Source organism: Leucoraja erinacea, chromosome 1 (assembly GCF_028641065.1).
Source record: "Leucoraja erinacea ecotype New England chromosome 1, Leri_hhj_1, whole genome shotgun sequence".
In the NCBI taxonomy this organism is placed as follows: Eukaryota; Metazoa; Chordata; class Chondrichthyes; order Rajiformes; family Rajidae; genus Leucoraja; species Leucoraja erinaceus.
Genome location: NC_073377.1, coordinates 139,096,199 through 139,114,187, shown reverse-complemented (window position 1 = coordinate 139,114,187; position 17,989 = coordinate 139,096,199). Strand labels below are relative to the sequence as shown.

Sequence of the window (17,989 nt, the reverse complement as noted above, 5' to 3'; positions counted from 1 at the left end):
CTCAACTACCTCCTCTGGCAGCTTGTTCCACCCACCATCCTTTGTGTGAAAACATAACCCCTCAGATTCCTATTAAATCTTTTCCCCTTCACCTTAAACCTATATCCTCTGGTCCACAATTGACCTCCTCAGAGCAAGAGACATTGTGCATCGACCCGATCTATTCCTCTCATTATCCCATATATGCTTGCACATTGTATATTCCTGAGCTCTGCCCATTTGACCCACTGGATGAGCCCACCCAGATGATTATTTTCACGTGTACTTGGGGCGGCGAGATTCTTTGTTTGCGTACAGTACAAGTATGCAACAATTGTCAGGTAAAGGATGCTGATAACTTACAAAAGCAGTCAATATGGTGCGTCTTTCTTCTCGTTTTGCCTTGCCATTTATATAATTTATTTTTAATTGCAATCATCTTCATAGACCTCGCTCGAATGTGGATTATCAGAATCAAAAAGAAGATGGAAATGTAATAGGAGTTTAAATTTTTCAAATTACTTCATTTCCCCATTAATGTGTTCAAAAGAAACATACAAGAGTTATTCTTACCTCGACTGCTTTGCCTATTGCATTTTCCAATTTATAATCCGTCAATTCAGTGCTCCAGCAGTAGGAACTAATGTCTCCTTTTGATGTTGTTTTCAGCAAAAAATACTCGTGCTGTAGCAAATTCACTAACTGCGATTGACAATCTGCGACAAGTGGGTGAGGAAGTGAACTGTGGTATGTAAAACAGGTAGGAAATAGAAAAGCTATGTAGAAACAAGGAAATGCAGATGCTGGTTTACACAAAAAGAGATACAAAGTGCTGGAGGAACAGTGAGCATCTCTGGAGGACTTGGATGGGTGATGTTTGGGGTTGGGACACTTCTTCGGACTGAAGGTGGGGCGGGGGAGGGGTAGAAACCTGGGATAAAGGAGAGGCGGGACAAAGTGTGACAGAGGCGTGGGGAGGGGAGGGGGTTTATATCAGCAGGTTTAGGTTAGTTTAGTTTAGTTTAGAGATACAGCACAGAAACAGGTCCACCTAGTGGTGGAAATGGGAATGGGAATATGTGGTCTAAATATCTCAATCACATGCAAGAGATTATCAACTACCATCTACTATAAGCCTACCAACTCACACAGTTATAAGACCATAATGTCATAACTGATAGTAGTAGAATTAGGCCATTCAGCACACACTCCACCATCAATCATGGCTGATCTATCTCTCTCCTAACTCCATTCTCCTGCCCTCTCTCCATAATCTCTGACACATGTACTAATCAAAAATCTATCTATCTCTACCATAAAATATCCACTGACTATAGCCTTCTGTGGCAAAGAATTCCACAGATTCACCACCATCTGATTAAATATATTTCGCCTCATCTCCTTCCTAAAAGAACATCCTTTAATTCTATGGCCCCTAGACCTAGACTCTCCCACTAGTGGAAACATCCTCTCCACATCCACTCTATCCAAACTTTCACTATTCTGTATGTTTCAATGAGGTCCTCCCCCTCCTCATTCTTCTCCAGCGAGTACAGGCCCAGTGCCAACAAACCATATAACAATAACAGCACGGAAACAGGCCATCTCGGCCCTTCTAGTCCGTGCCGAACACTTATTCTCCGTATTCCCATATATCCTGCACTCAGACCATAACCGTTCATATAACTATCCAATTTATTTTAAAATTACAAAATCGAACCTGACTCCACCACTTCCACTGGAAGCTCATTCCACACAGCTACCACTCTCTGAGTAAAGAAGTTCCCCCTCATGTTACCCATAAACATCTGTCCCTTAATTCTCAAATCACAAACGCTCAATATTGGTTAACCTACTCATTCCTGGGATCATTCGTGTAAACCTCCTCTGGACCCTCTCCAGAGTCAGTACATCCTTCCTCAGATATGGTGCTCAAAATTGCACAAAATATTCCAAATGCGGCCTTACCAGCGCCTAACCGAGCCTCAGCGTTACATCTTTGTATGCAAGCCCTCGTGAAATAAATGCTAGCATTGAGTTTGCTTTCTTTACTATCGATTTGACTTGCAGATGAACCTTTTGGGAATCCTGCACCAGCACTCCCAAGCCCCTTTGCTCCTCCGATTTCTGGATCCTCTCCCCATTTAAAAAATACTCTCACCAACCCTTGTTGAAAAAGGTTACACCTCAGATTCCTATTAAATCTTTTCCCCCTCACCATAAATCTATATTCTCTGATTCTTGATTCCCCGACTCTGCACAAAAGACTCTGTGCATTTACCCAATCTATTCCTCTCATGATTTTATAATTCTCTATAAGACCACCCCTCATCCTCCTGCACGCCCACAAAATAAATTCCTAGACATTCCTATGTTGTTTGTGGTTGGATGTGAATGTACAAGGCATACGTTTGCAAATGGCAGTAAAGCAGGTGATATCGTAATAAGTGAAGGTTTCAATCATACCTTGATCAGCTAGGCAAGTGAGCTGAGAATGGCTAATGGAATTTAATGCGGTTAGGTGCGTGGCGTTGCATTTTGCGAAGTGGTTATGGGGAGAAGGCAGGAGAATGGGGTTAGGAGGGAGAGATAGGTCAGCCATGATTGAATGGTGGAGTAGGTCTGATGGGCCGAATGGCCTAATTCTACTCCTATTCCTTATGACTTATGACCTTATGTTAGTCCCTGCCTCAACTACCTCCTCTGGCAGCTTGTTCCACCCACCATCCTTTGTGTGAAAACGTAACCCCTCAGATTCCTATTAAATCTGTTCCCCTTCACCTTAAACCTATATCCTCTGGTCCTCAATTGACCTCCTCAGAGCAAGAGACACTGCATCGACCCGATCTATTCCTCTCATTATCCCATATATGCTTGCACATTGTGTATTCCTGAGCTCTGCCCATTTGACCCACTGGATGAGCCCACCCAGATGATTATTTTCACGTGTACTTGGGGCGGCGAGATTCTTTGTTTGCGTACAGTACAAGTATGCAAGAATTGTCACGTAAAGGATGCTGATAACTTACAAAAGCAGTCAATATGGTGCGTCTTTCTTCTCGTCTTGCCTTGCCATTTATATAATTTATTTTTAATTGCAATCATCTTCATAGACCTCGCTCGAATGTGGATTATCAGAATCAAAAAGATGGAAATGTAATAGGAGTTTAAATTTTTCAAATTACTTCATTTCCCCATTAATGTGTTCAAAAGAAACATACAAGAGTTATTCTTACCTCGACTGCTTTGCCTATTGCATTTTCCAATTTATAATCCGTCAATTCAGTGCTCCAGCAGTAGTTCTAATGTCTCCTTTTGATGTTGTTTTCAGCAAAAAATACTCGTGCTGTAGCAAATTCACTAACTGCGATTGACAGTCTGCGACATGTGGGTGAGGAAGTGAACTGTGGTATGTAAAACAGGTAGGAAATAGAAAAGCTATGTAGAAACAAGGAAATGCAGATGCTGGTTTACACAAAAAGAGATACAAAGTGCTGGAGGAACAGTGAGCATCTCTGGAGGATATGGATGGGTGATGTTTGGGGTTGGGACATTTCTTCGGACTGAATGTGGGGCGGGAGAGGGGTAGAAACCTGGGATAAAGGAGAGGCGGGACAAAGTGTGACAGAGGCAGGGCGGGGAGGGGGTTTATATCAGCAGGTTTAGTTTAGTTTAGTTTAGTTTAGAGATACAGCACAGAAACAGGTCTACCTAGTGGTGGAAATGGGAATGGGAATATGTGGTCTAAATATCTCAATCACATGCAAGAGATTATCAACTACCATTTACTATAAACCTACCAACTCACACAGTTATAAGACCATAATGTCATAACTGATAGTAGTAGAATTAGGCCATTCAGCACACACTCCACCATCAATCATTGCTGATCTATCTCTCTCCTAACTCCATTCTCCTGCCCTCTCTCCATAATCTCTGACATATGTACTAATCAAAAATCTATCTATCTCTACCATAAAATATCCACTGACTATAGCCTTCTGTGGCAAAGAATTCCACAGATTCACCACCATCTGATTAAATATATTTCTCCTCATCTCCTTCCTAAAAGAACATCCTTTAATTCTATGGCCCCTAGACCTAGACTCTCCCACTAGTGGAAACATCCTCTCCACATCCACTCTATCCAAACTTTCACTATTCTGTATGTTTCAATGAGGTCCTCCCCCTCCTCATTCTTCTCCAGCGAGTACAGGCCCAGTGCCAACAAACCATATAACATATAACCATATAACAATAACAGCACGGAAACAGGCCATTCGGCCCTTCGAGTCCGTGCCGAACACTTATACTCCGTATTCCCATTTACCTGCACTCAGACCATAACCCTTCATATACCTATCCAATTTATTTTTCAGTAACAAAATCGAACCTGCCTCCACCACTTCCACTGGAAGCTCATTCCACACAGCTACCACTCTCTGAGTAAAGAAGTTCCCCCTCATGTTACCCGTAAACATCTGTCCCTTAATTCTCAAATCACAAACGCTCAATATAGGTTAACCTACTCATTCCTGGGATCATTCTTGCAAACCTCCTCTGGACCCTCTCCAGAGTCAATACATCCTTCCTCAGATATGGTGCCCAAAATTGCTCAAAGTATTCCAAATGCGGCCATACCAGCGCCTAACCGAGCCTCAGCGTTACATCTTTGTATGCAAGCCCTCGTGAAATAAATGCTAGCATTGGTTTGCTTTCTTTACTATCGATTTGACTTGCAGATGAACCTTTTGGGAATCCTGCACCAGCACTCCCAAGTCCCTTTGCTCCTCCGATTTCTGGATTCTCTCCCCATATAAAAAATAGTCTATGCCTTTATTCCTACTACCAAAATGCATGACTCCACACTTTACTACACTATATTCCATCTGCCACTTCTCTGCCCACTATCCCAACCTGTCCAAGTCCTTCTGCAGAGTCCCTGCTTTCTTTACACTACCTGCCCTTCCACCTATTTCCGTATCATCTGCAAACTTGGTCACAAAGCCTTCAATCCCCTCGTCCAAATCATTAATATACAACGTGAAGAGTAGGCGTCCCAGCACCGAGCCCTGCGGAACTCCACTAGTCACCAGTTGCAGTATCTGCACTACAATTCCTTCCACCCTGCCTCTTGAAAAGACGATAATACCTTCTCTCAATTCCTCCGTGTCCACCGCTTCTACTCCCAAGATGCGGCTTTCCATTCTAGGATATCTACGTTGACCTATTTCTTTAGTAAATGTGGTTTCCCCCTTCTATCACAGATGGATCCCTCACCCGCATCTCCTTTGTCTCTCGTGGTTCTTCTCTCGCTCCCTCTCCTGCCAGATGGTGTTCGGCACGGACTAGAAGGGCCAAGGTGGCCTGTTTCCGTGCTGTAATTGTTATATGGTTATATGGTAATATATGGAACAAGGATAGAGTTCCCCTGGTCCTCACTTTTCACTGAACCAGCCTCCGCATCCAACACAACATCCTCCGACATTTCCGTCACCTCCAACATGACCCCACCAGTAGTCACCAGCCTCCCACCTTCAGCAGAGACTGCTCCCTCCGCACCCTCCTCTATTAGTCATAGAGTGAATATGAAGAGATTGGAGGGATATGGATCACGCACAAGCAAAAGGTAATTCATTTAATTCAGCATCACGTTTGACAAAGACAACGTACCAATGGGCCTGTTCCTTTGGTGCAGAATGGAAACAGGCCCTTAACACAACTCATCCAGGTGAATGAAATGCTCCATCTAAGCCAGTCCTATTTGACCACGTGTGACCCACAAGCTTCAAAACCTTTCCCATTCATGTACTTGTCCAAATGTCTTCTAATTGTTGCGATTGTGCCTGCCTCAACTACTGCACCTGGCAGCTCGTTCTATATATCCTCCAGGCACTAGATAAAAAAGTTGTCCCTCAGGTTTCTGCTAATCCTATCACTTCTCTCCTTAAACCTATGACCTCTAGTTCTAGAGTCTCCTGGGAAAAGGACTCTTTGCTTTCACCCTATTCCCATCATAATTTTCTAAAGGGCCTGTCCCACTGTCCGAGGTAATTCAAGAGTTCTCCCGTGTTTCCCCTGATTCGAACTCGGAGAATTACGGTAATAGCAACTCGTAGGTACTCGGGGACTCTCGTGGACACTCTCCGCACTGTTGAAAAAACTTCACGAGCTTACCGCGTTTCCCGAGTACCTGCCGTTAGCGTTACGAGCCGCTAAGAGATTTCCCGAGCTCCGACCCGCTACATACATTCTACGTATTTACCACAAGTTGGATTTTTTTTTAAACTCGGGAGAGCTCTTGGGAAAACCCGTATAGTGGGACAGGCCCTTAAACCTCTAAAAGACCACCCCTCAGCCTCCCGCGCTCCAAGGCATGAAGTCCTTGGCTGTCCAACCTCTCTCTGCACCTCAGGTCCTTGAATCTTGAAACATCTGAATTAATCTTCCCTGCACTCTTTCTAGGATAATGGCATCTAACCAAAACTGAACAAAGTGTGGCCTCACCACATCTTGTACATAGTAACATAATGCATCAACTCCTAGGCTCAATTCCCAAAACCTTCTTCACACCCTTTCTACTTGCAATAGACACAAAAAGCTGGAGTAACTCAGTGGGTCAGACTGAAGAAGGGTGTTGACCTGAAACTTCACCTATTCCTTTCCTCCAGAGATGCTGCCTGTTCCGCTGAGTTACTCCAGTTTTTGAGTCTGCCTTCGGTTTAAACCAACATTTGCAGTTCCATCTGCTCCACTGTGATATCTCCTCAAGGTATGTCTACATTGAAGAAGTTCTTCTCCTCTCTCCGGTGCAAGTTCTGCAACATCATCTCTCGCTGCTCCCCCTCTGTGATTCCTCATGCTCTCCGTCTCTACGCTCGACTCCCCCTCCCCTGACTCTCAGTCTGAAGAAGGGTCTTGAACCGAGACATCACCTATTCCTTCTCTCCAGAGATGCTATCTGACCCGCTGAGTTACTCAAGCTTTTTGCGTCTATCTTCGGTTTAAACCAGCATCTGTAGTTCCTTCCTCCACTATCTGCCTGCATTCCTACTCTCCGAGAACAACTGCATGTACTTGTCCTCCGAGCTCCCCCTGCTCTCCTCTGGGCCCTATCTTTTACATTGAAGGTCCAGCCATGTCTCACACTTCTCACACATCAGAATTAAACTCCATTAGCCAAAGCTTGGCTCATTTGCCCGGCTGATCAGGATCCCGCTGCTATTTTTTGATAACCATCTTCATTGCCTATGATACCATCTATTTTAGTATTATCTGCAAATTTACAAATTATGCATTGTGTATTAATGATAAAAACCAATAGCCCAACACTGATCCCTGAGCCACACCACTAGAAATAGGGCTCCAATCCAATAGGGCTGCCTGGGCTGACTGGAGCCCAGATGGCAGCGGTGCAGCCTCAGCGGCGGCGATGGGGCCTCGGCGGTGGTGAAGCCTCGCGGCGGCGGCAGAGCCTCGTGGGTTGACCCGCAGTCGGTGGCCAATAAGAATGTGGAGGGACCGCCATAAAGGGGGGGGGGGGGGGGTGAACAATGGTGGACCCGGCATGGGGAGACCGCTGTGGGGAGAGGAAGAACAAAGGAGGAGCCGACGTACATTGTAACTTTGTTAGTGCCGTATGTGGCCACTATTCACATACCTTGGGTATGCAAGCAACAAATTTCACTGTGCCTTGTCACATGGGACAATCAATTATTCAATTCCATTCTGAAAAGGAACCTTCCACCAACAACGTCCGTTTCCAACCAAGAATCCAATATTGTATCCAGTTAGCTAACTATCTCTGGATCCAAGATAATATATGCAACCCGAGGAGCTCACCATGAGAACCTATCTGAACCATCTGAAAAAGGGTCTCGACTCGAAATGTCACCCATTCCTTCTCCCAAGAGATTCTGCCTGTCCAGCATTTTCTGTCGACCTTTGGTTTAAATAGGCATCTGCAGTTCCTTCCGACACATAAGAATCTTTTTGATGGACTTGCTGAAGTTCACCTATGTCCAGGCCCTCATCAATTTTCTTTGTTGCTTCTCCAAAAAACTCAGTCAAATATGTGAGACAAGATCTCCCAGGTACAAATTCATGTTGACTATCCGTATTCAAGGCCCATCTTTCAAAATGCATGTCCATCTCATCACTTTGAATCCTCCCCAGTAATTTTGCTAACACAGATGTTAAGCTTACTAGTTAAGCTTCTTCTGTATTTCTTTGCATTTGTCGTTAAAAAGAGGCCCAACGTTAGCCATCTCAGTGTTCCGGCATCTCACTTGTGTCCATGGATGATTCAAATATCTCAGTTCGCGCTAAGTACGCGCTAAGTTCGCGCGTGACGTAATTTGCGTCATGCTTACCAATCAGCTGGGCAGGAGGCGGGCCGACTGAATTTGGGTGTCGCACGGCATTGGGCGGTGACATCATCGTGCAACGTCATGCGCTAGGCGTATGCCGTCAAGGCGCGGCATACGCTGTCAAGACGCTGTGTGCGTCAAGACGCTGCATACGACCGAAAGACGCCTGCGGGTTACAGGCCGTTGGCGTGCGAAGAATTTGGCCACTGCCAGAATTTTGGAGCCCCGTGCGATGTCGGGACCAGCCCCGCACAACTCCGCACTTCTAAGTGGGACCGCCCCACACGGCCATACGGTGCCCGTACGCCTCAAGCGACCACGAGGTCGGGTAATTTGCGAGCCAAGGTCGCGTAAGTGAGACAGGCCCTTTACCGTACACTGTCCAGCCATCTTTTACCTTCCTCTTCATCGCGGATGTGAATCTCAGACAGTGCTCCCCCGCTTTCCCTGGCCCCCGCCTTTGCAATACGTGTGCGTGTGGGTGTGTGTGTGTCTGTGTGTGTGTGTGTGTGTGTGCGTGTGTGTGTGTGTGCGTGTGTGCGTGCGGTCGATCCAGCTCGCGGTTTCATCGCTGACGGTGGATCCAGCTCGAGGTTTTCCAGGCGAGTGACCTCGAGCTTGAAGGTCGAAGACAGTCGCTGAAAGGTCACGTCAGTGGGACACGCTCTTAAGGCAGCAACTCTACCGCTGCGCCACTATGCTGCCTACTTACTCAGAAGAATACATAAGTTTGGCATGTCTGCAACAACTCTTACTATTTCTGATGCACCGTAGAAAGCTTTCTATCAGATGTATCGTAGAATGATTTGTCAAACCTTAGACCACATACAATTTCAGAGAGTTGTGTATGTTCAACAACCCCTCACACAAACCAGCCGCCCCTAAACCTTCCCGTAGCCTGCCCCCCCCCCCCCCGCCCCCCCCCCCCACCTCACCCCTCTCCCATGCCATCTAAAGAAAGGTCTCGCCCGAAACGTCACCCATTCCTTCTCTCCAGAGATGCTGCCTGTCCCACTGAGTTACTCCAGCTTTGTGTGTCTGTCCAATTAAGTATCTGATTTACCAACTTGCTTTGGATCCCGTGGACACTTTAGCAGCGGTACATGTACCTCATCAACGTTGGACTGCATGTAAACCCACATCAGTAGTACTGTCTTCCACAATATATTTAATGGCCTCATCAAAAGAACTGTAAATAAGTTAGAAATGATATCCAACCAATCCATGCTAACTTTCCCTGACCAATCCCTGCTGTTCCTAACATGTAAACGTCACTAAAATTGGTCTTAACTACTTTACATGGTTGTTTCTGCCAGGCTGGAATAACCTGCCCTTCATTCAGTTTTGTAAATAATTTAACCACATTGCTCCAACCAGTTGTTCAGCCAGTTGTAACATTTTCTTCCCTCTTTCATATCATCCACACACACAATGGTTAGCCATATGGTGACCACTCAGAGCCGATCTAATTTATGAAGTACATTTTATGTGATTCATATAATATCTCTAAACTTGTTTCAAGAACTTGCTCCCTCTTTGATTTACAGCAATCTACCCAAGTTATTTATTGATGATATCTTTCACATTATGTATACATTTATACAATCGCTACAATTTTGTAAGAAATCCCAGATCTGATTATCCACATTCATAACCCAACAACTTATTGAAAGTACAGCAGACAGGGTTTGTTCTACAAATAATGAAACCTACAGCATCTGCGATTAACAAAACAGTAGGTTCAAACCACATTTTTATATTTTACCGGACTCGGACTTCAACAAAGACAGTATGGAAGAGTTTTGTTGTTGAGATTGATCCTGAGAAGGGGGTCAAGGATTGTGCATTCAGGTCGCAGCCCTGTTTCCACTAATCTTTCCACCGCCCCGCACAAGAAGCACAAGCACAAGACAGACACCATCGTATGCAGATGCCGAGAAGTGTGTTCAGCTCTGGCTAAACAACTTCTAATCTTGTACGTGGACTCGTTAAGAAGAAGAAGATCCTGAGAAAACAATGTTTTATCACTTACCAACACCAATCCTTGAGAAACAGGAGCATTAAAATCCAGCTCACAGGATCAGTAAAACTTTAATCTAGAATCTGGAAAGACAGTGCTGGAAAATAAGGAAGTTGCATCATCATTTGCAGGAATTACCAGCATTGCGCCAGCATCTGGAAAGTGTACAAGTAGTTGGTGTAGCAAAATGCTTATGCACTACAAAATATACACTGGAAAATGTTTTGCTTTCAAAATATAAGATGATTTTAAATGATGAAATGCTATAAACGGTATTTTTTCAGTAGAGGGTTTTGCAGGAAAAAGTAGAACATATTTGTCCCATTTAGTTATTAAAAGGTATTCTGCATAATTATTGAGATCTTGATTGTGATGCAGTTAGTTTGTGTTTTTTTTGCTCAGTTTTAATAAAGTTCCTCGATGTGGTTAATTGTGAACTGTGGACGAAAGTCTGTGCTGATAGTTCACTGCCAATGATGTCATCTTTCAAACGAAACATGAGCCACATGTTTAAGAAGGAACTGCAGATGTTGGAAAAATCGAAGGTAGATAAAAATGCTGGAGAAACTCAGCGGGTGAGGCAGCATCTATGGAGCGAAGGAAAAGTGACGTTTCGGGTTGAGAACCTTTTTCAGGCCACATGTTCCCTTTTTCACTGTTTGTTCATGTGGATTTCTAAGACCGAGTCGGCATTTCATTGCCTTTTCCTTCTTGTTCCTAAGAAGGTGTTGGTGAGCTTCCTTCTGAACCACAGCAGGGGGAGACCCAACAATGATGAAGATACAGTAATGTATTTCCAAGTCAGAGCGGTAGAGGCATGGAAGGCAACTTCCACGTGGTATGCTTTTTCTGCCCTTGCCTTCCTAGCTGGTAGAGATCATGGGATCAGAAGGCGCTGTCTCAGGAGTCGTGATGAGTTACGGCAGTAGATGGTACAAACTCCTGTTAATTTGTGGTGCAGTTATTGAATAATTATGGATGGGATGCCAACCAAACAGTCCTGTGTGGATATATGACCTAAGTTGGGGAAATAGGAGGTTTTATTTTATAGGTTTTAGTTTTAGAGGACAGTGTGGAAACAGCCCCTTCAGCCTACCGAGTCCGTGCCGAACAGCGATCCCCGCACATTAACACTATCCTACGCACATGAGGAACAATTTATATTTATACCAAGCCAATTAAACTACAAACCTACACGTCTTTAGAGTGTGGGAGGAAACTGAAGATCTCGGACAAGCGGTCATGGGTAGAACGTACAAACTCCGTACAGACAGCACCCGTCGTCGGGCTCGGTCAGGCAGCACGGTCAGGCAGCAACTCCACCACTGCGCCACCATGCCACCCCAGGTGAGTTACCTTCTGCAGGGTACCTAGCCTCTGATCTGTTCTTGTAGCCACAGTGTATATGTGGCAGCTCTGGGCTCTGGTAAACGGTAAACCCCTGCTTGCTTTTTAATGGAGGATTCGGTGATCTTACTACTAATGAATGTCAGGGGCTGAATGTTGGGTCAGGTGTTGTTTGATATCAATATTGTTGGCACTTGAGTGGCATGAATGTCATAGTCATACAGCACAGAAGCAGACCCTTCAGCCCAGCTCTCCCATGCCGACCATGGTGCCCCATCTACACTAGTCTCAATTGCTCACCCTGGCCCATCTCTCTAAACCTGTCCTTCCTAGTCCATGTCCAAATGTATTTTAAATGCTGCTATAGTTTCTGACTTAAATATCTTCTCTGGCATATACCCACCCTCTCAGTGGAAAAAGTTGCCCCTCAGAATTCTATTAAATCTTTCCCTTCTCACCTATGTCCTCTGGTTCTTGATTCCCCAACTCTGGGGAAAAGTCTCTGTGCATCTGCCATGTTCCCCTCCGGATTTCATACACCTCTGTAAGATCATCTCTCATTCTCCTGCACTCCAAGGGATGCAACCCTCGCCTGCCCAACCTCTCCCTAGAGATCAGGCCCTTACTCTTTTCAGCAAAACACCATCTTTGCTGTAGCAGGGTGACCCACAATTGAACACAATTCTCCAACTGTGGCCCACTATGGAAAAAAAGCAATGTGTAGCAAGGAACTGCAGATGCTGGTTTAAACCCAAAATAGACACAAAATGCTGGAGTAACTCAGCGGGGCAGGCAGCATCTCTGGAAAACGTCACCCATTCCTTCTCTCCATAGATGCTGCCTGTCCCGCTGAGTTACTCCAGCATTTTGTGTCTATCTTAGGGAGAGGGGGTACCTTGGTGTAGAGATTCTTTGTTTGGTACATCAATGAATGATCTATAAAGATAACGGAAACCATTTTGGCTTTCCTGGGTGGACACAGTGGAGTGGTGAATAATTGGGATCATGTCCAATCATGGATTTGCCAAACAAAACTTTAGCTATAGACTAATGCCCCTGTCCCACTTCGGAAACCTGAACGGAAACATCCGGTGACCTTGCCCGCGACCCAAGGTTTCCATGAGGTCACCAGAGGTTTTGGTCACTCTCCCTAATGGTAGAAATGGTTTCCGCGTGGTCGAGGCTTCTTCTAGGTTGCTTCCATTATTCAACATAATCAAAACCGACCTCGACTAAAAATAAGTTGCTGTTTGGTCGAAGCCAGTGGAGTGGGGTCGCTATTTACTTACAGGCAGTCGAAGGCCATCTCCTTCGCTGACCGGCCATTTTGATTGGCTCATTGGAGTTTTCAGGACCTAGAAGACCCACCGGAAGGTAAAATGGCCACTAACTTTATTAAACTTCTTAAAGCTATCTCCACTCCTTCATCCCCTCTTCTCTCCCCCTTCTCTCCCCCTTCCCTCCCCCATCTCCCCCCTTCTACCCCCCCCCCCCCCCCCCCCCCCGCGCTCTCTAAAGGACTTACCGTTCTCTGTGGCAGCCGTTTACCTTCCTCTTCATCGCGCAGACAGTGCTCCTCCTCTCTCCATGGCCCCCACCTTCATGATGTGTGTGTGTGTGTGTGTGTGTGTGTGTGTGTGTGTGTGTGTGTGTGTGTGTGTGTGTGTGTGTGTGTGTGTGTGTGTGTGTGTGTGTGTGTGTGTGTGTGTGTGTGTGTGTGTGTGTGTGTGTGTGTGTGTGTGTGTGTGTGTGTGTGTGTGTGTGTGTGCGTGGTTGGTAGCAAAGATCCTATAGGATCTTTGATCGGTAGATGCAGCTCACACTTCGGTCGATCCAGCTCGAGGCTTTCCAAGCGAGTGACCAAAACCTCCGGTGACTCATGGAAACCTTGGGTCGCGGGCAAGGTCACCAGAGGTTTCCATTCAGGTTTCCTAAGTGGGACAGGGGCATTAGTGAATAAATCCAGGGACAGATACAAACTTTACAAGTCAGCCTCAAAGGCTGTTTAACATGCCTCCTGCAAGTCCATGCAGAGATGTTTAGCAGAGGAAAGCAGTCACTATGGGTTTAAGAAATCATACAATGTGTCTTCCTCACTGCGGTGAAAAACGGTGGGAACCCCACCACGGTTACTTCCCAAGCTGAGATATTAAAACTGTGCAGTAGTGGCTGAGAGCCTAGAGTGGCAAAAGCTATTCCAGGAATACTGGGATTGTAGGTGGTCTGTATGGATTGAGTATGTTCATAAGGCATGAGAGGATCTGGGACTTGTTGGGCAGGTATTAGCTAGAGTCCAGGAAAGGCAATACCAAACATGCCTTTAATCTTCATACTGCAGCAACAGCCAGTGGTTCAAATGTTCATAAGCGATAGGACCAGGATTAAGGGCCTTTCCCACTTAGACGATTATTCAGCGGGCTGCTGGTGACTGTCAAGTTGCCGCCACTCGCCTGAAAAACCGGGAACTGGAACGGCGACTCTCAGAGTGGAGCACACACACACACACACACACACACACACACACACACACACACACACACACACACACACACACACACACACACACACACACACACACACACACACACACACACACACACACACACACACACACACCGCAAAGGCGAGGGCCAGGGCAAGCGGGGGAGCGCTCTCTGAAATTCACACGGTGCAAGGCCCAGGTGATACAGACACACAGCGCGATGAACAGGAAGGCTAAGACGGCTAGCACAGTGTACAGTAATTACTTTAAAAGAGAGGGGGTGGGGGGGGAGAAGGGGGGGAGAAGGAGTGGAGTCACTTTTAAGAAGTCAGACAACTTTTAACAGCTGTGAAGTTCGGCGGACATTTAACATTACCAGTCGGTTTCCCTTGGTTCTGAAACCTCGTGCGTACGTTTTTTCCCCCCAATGAGCCAATGAAAATGCCCGGTCAGCAAAGGCGATTAACTAAAACTACCTACGACTACCTCGACTACCCATAACTCCATGGTGACCTCACTACAACTGCACCTACGATTACAGGATTAGCGATTTTCTCCATGGCGACCAATTTTTTGTCACAGAACATGTTGAAAAATTTGCTGCCACCATATGGAGGCCGCGACTAGTTCCCAGAATGCGGGAACTCCTCGCGACCATGAAGGAGACTCACCAGCGAACATGCGGCGACCATGTTGCGACTGCAGAGTCTCCTGTACTCTCCTAAAAAGTCGCCTAAGTGGGACTGGCCCTTTAGGCCTTATAGCCCATCAAGTCAACCCCGCCATTCAATCATGGCTGATCTATTTCACCATCCTAACCCCATTCTCCTGCCTCCTCCCCATACACGCACTAATCAATGATATTAGAAAGTTATGGGAAGGGGAAACTGAGAATTCAAAGTTAAAACAGGAACTGTAAAGCAGAAACATAAACTAATCAGACGCACTGGACACAGGAAATAAAAGCTGTAAAAGAAGAAGTGAGTGAATCACTTGCATGAGATAAGCAGAACAAAAGAACGAGCTGCATTTGCAGCAACTGGATCACTATGAAAAAGCAGTATGAACAGACTTATCGTGAAAAGCACAAGGTGGTCAGAACAGAGAGTCGCCAAGAAGGAAATTGGGATGGCAGAAAGCGGACATGACACATTTCTGACAGATTAAAGAGAATCACAAGAGTTTATAAGTAAAAATAGTAAGATTAAATGCGAACTTACCAGTTTGAAGTTTGATCTTTATTTTATGAGGAGTTACGATGAGGGATTACGTGAAGAAGGCCGTCAGCCCGCATGCGCGTCAATCTTCAAAGCAGCGGTGTGAAATCACAGATAGTAGTAGTTGACCTAAACATAGTAAGATTGGAGAGAACTACAACCTACCAGATGACCTTTATAATATGAGGGTGGGAGCGGTGTGCACGTAATCGCTCATCGTAACACCTCATAAAATAAAGATCAAACTTCAAACTGGTAAGCTAGTTTAATCTTACTATTTTACTTCGGAGTCATGTGAGTGTCTATGTGAAGACTTCAAAGCTCTGTGATTTCATGCCGGATACGAGTCCAAGCGTCACACCGCATCAATTGACCATGGATGAGTAAAAATGATTAATGCATTCAGACATGACGAGTTTGTTAAAAATGCTGATGCTTTAATCATCAAAGGAAAAATAATAGCGACCCCTCCCATCCTGGGGGGAAGCTATAAAACAAAACTTAAAATGGAGCTGGCACAAACCTCTGGTCCGCCAATTGGTTTATTGCAAAACCTTTGGAACGTCTGTTCATTGGACCATCCTGCAGCCGCTAGTATGAGGTCAAAGAGGACTCAGAGGCTCCGAATTATCTGTACTCATAAGTTACAAAAAAACTTTTAATAAGGTATCAGTGCAAACCATTTCTAGATGGTTAAAAGAGGTCCTGGCAAGTGCAGGAGTGAACACTGACACTTTGAAATCTCGCTCCACCAGGGCTGCCTCTACATTGGCAGCAAGGACAACGGACACCTGCACAATCCATCTACCACTGCAGCTAGAGGTGGTATTTGTAGCTCCCCAACCTAGGGCACTTGCATCGGTTTGTAAAATAACCGATGGCGAATCGACTAACATTTTCCTGGAGCAATAACGAATATTCATTATCCACCATTGTAATTCAGCAATGGCCTCTTGCTGGCAATCGCATAGATCTACCGAAGTGACCTGCATAGAATTTGAATACCTGCTCCTTGGCACGTTGTATATTTTGATAGTGCAAAGGCCCGAATTGCACAGCTGGAAAGGCAGCCACTAGTTTAGCAATTACACTGGTGACTTGTCTAATAGAATGCTGCTGTTTCACAATGAGATTGTTACAAGCTTCTATTAATTCTGATCGCTTGCCCCAGGGCAGAGTCACTGACATGTTAATTGAGTTAATGGTGAATCCCAGGTAATCAATTACCCTGGTATGTATCAATTTGGAATTAACAAGATGGATGAGAAACCCCAATCTCTCAAGCATGAGTTTAGTGGCTGAAACAGATGATTCAGCTAATTTCATAGTTTCCCCTATGATAAGAATGTCATCCAAATATGCCATGACAATATGATTCTGAGCTCGGAGTAGTCCCAGGACTGGTTTTAATAGTTTTGTAAATAGCCTGGGAGCCGAAGATAGACCATTAGGCAGTGCTTTAAACTGCCACAATTGTCACATCCAGTTAAACTTCAAATATCTCCTGCGCTCCCTGTGAATGGGTACCAAGTAGTATGCATCTTTATGGTCAATGCATGCCATATAACCTCCTTTAGGAACCAGTTGTATGGCAGTAACAAAGTTATCCATTTTGAAGTGTTTATACTGCACAAAGGTGTTAAATTCAGTCATGTCTAGGATGATACGACATCCTCCATTCTTCTTCCGCTTAGTGAATATGTTTGATACAAATTGGTGAGATTCATGAGACGACCTCTCAATTACCTCTTTTTGTGTAAAGTTTCAATTTCAGCTTGTATATCCAAACTTCCTGTTGTGAATAAACATATGTGCGGTTGGGTGAATGTTGTGTGGGTGGTGGCGAATTGAGAAGGAATTCAAGAGTGGCGAGTCTGTGGAATTCTCTGCCTCAGAGGGAGGTGGAGGCAGGTTCTCAGGATGCTTTCAAGAGAGAGCTACATAGGGCTCTTAAAAATAGTGGAGTCAGGGGATATGGGGAGAAGGCAGGAACAGGGTACTGATTGGGGTTGATCAGCCATGATCACATTGAATGGCGGAGCTGGCACGAAGGGCCGAACGGCCTACTCCTGCATGTATTGTCTATTGTCTATCAAAGGCAGGGCCCTGGGAAATGTTGTAGTAGCAATGTTACAAAATTTTGAGATTTAATAAATCAAGTCTGCAATTTATCCCATCAGATAAAGCATAACAATAAGTTTAATTTGACACCTAATTCACTTTCATATCTCAAGTAATAAAAAAGTTATGGCCATTTTCATACTCGGAAATTAGCACCTTGTTCCCTATTGATTTTCTATGGACATAACAAAAAAGATGTGATCGTGGACAGTCAAAAGCCCATAACCTTCTTAAAAATTAAGAGAACTGAATGAAATTTTCAGTTGTTGTAGATTGAAGCATTCTGAAACAAATATAAAATAATCTTACTTGGATGACCTGAAATTAAAGCATATAATTAGTTAGTTACCCAATTGTAGCTAATTTCAAACTTCAATCACTAGATCTAAACATCTATCCATTTCTTAATAAATGATTAACATTTTTAAATAGCCCAAGTGTCCAAATAATATTC

At 44.8% G+C, this 17,989-nt stretch overlaps 1 protein-coding gene across 1 annotated transcript in view; it reads right to left on the bottom strand.

Moving 5' to 3' along the window:
• Positions 1 to 10,467, bottom strand: part of tlr2 (toll-like receptor 2) — a 33,173-nt gene extending 22,706 nt beyond the window's left edge. The window contains exon 1 of the mRNA XM_055644370.1: positions 10,381 to 10,467. The gene's annotated coding sequence lies outside the window, so the exon portion shown is untranslated. The remainder of the gene's footprint in view (positions 1 to 10,380) is intronic.
• Between the last annotated feature and the right edge of the window lie 7,522 nt (positions 10,468 to 17,989).